This window comes from Elaeis guineensis, unplaced genomic scaffold (genome assembly GCF_000442705.2).
Source record: "Elaeis guineensis isolate ETL-2024a unplaced genomic scaffold, EG11 Super_Scaffold_1000033, whole genome shotgun sequence".
Taxonomy (NCBI): Eukaryota; Viridiplantae; Streptophyta; class Magnoliopsida; order Arecales; family Arecaceae; genus Elaeis; species Elaeis guineensis.
In genome coordinates this window covers 3,727,302-3,728,330 of record NW_027332424.1, presented here as the reverse complement: position 1 = coordinate 3,728,330, position 1,029 = coordinate 3,727,302, and positions in this window count along the sequence as shown.

Genomic DNA, 1,029 nt, shown 5'->3' with positions numbered 1-1,029 from the left:
ATGGATTACCCTGGCCAAGGTTTTGCTAAATTGAAATACAGCGACTCATTCTTCTCCAACTCTTGGAGTGGTCAATCCCATCTCGATCACACTCTGACTTCGCAAGTACTTGACTGTGCCCAGAAGCCTTCCGTCCCTGAATTAGAAATTCAGTTAGTCCAGTACCAAAGCACAGTGAGTTGCTTGCAAGTCACTGAGGTGATCTCAAGTCTAAGGGACACTTATACCTATATCCCATCAGAGACATTCTCGACAGCAGAATGCTCTGGAGTTGGTCACGTTCAATGATGATGTACCCTTACATCTCACCGTATGCCATACCAGTGTCTCCACACTCCTTGGTTAAGAGGACAACCAACCCATATGGCCTACAGCGACCTATGCTCGATAGAAGCTGTCGTCCTTATTAACAGCCTATCATTTGGTCGTGAACAGTTTTAAGGACTAATCGATAAATCCTCTCTTTATCGAACTTAAATAGTCCTAAGACTTCATCATAACAACGGAGTTCATTAGAAGATGAAAGCTTATGATGAAAATGCCAAATATATTTTATTTATTAACAAATCAATTACAATACTTGGTTGCTCAACCGTCAACAGCTTGACGATTGCTTTTTGGGACACATTTCCCAACAACTCCCACTTGTCCTAAAGCCACTCGGCACAGTATCTAATACCCATCTTCGACTTGTGGTTGTCGAACTCCTTTATTGCCAGGGCTTTAGTGAAGGGGTCGGCTAGGTTCTCCTTTCAGTCGATCTTCTGAAGGTCGACGTCACCTCGATCCACGATCTCTCGACCAGGTGGAAGCGGTGCAAGATGTGCTTCATCCGCTGATGTGCTTTGGTTCCTTCACCTGAGCTATGGTACCAGTGCTGTCGCAGTAGAGCAGGACTGGACCATCGAGGAGGTGCTACTCCGAGCTCATTGATGAATTTCCTCAGCACACAGCTTCCTTCGCGGCATCGATGCTGCGATGTACTCCGCTTCACAAACAGAGTCCACCACAGTATGCTGCTTGGAACTC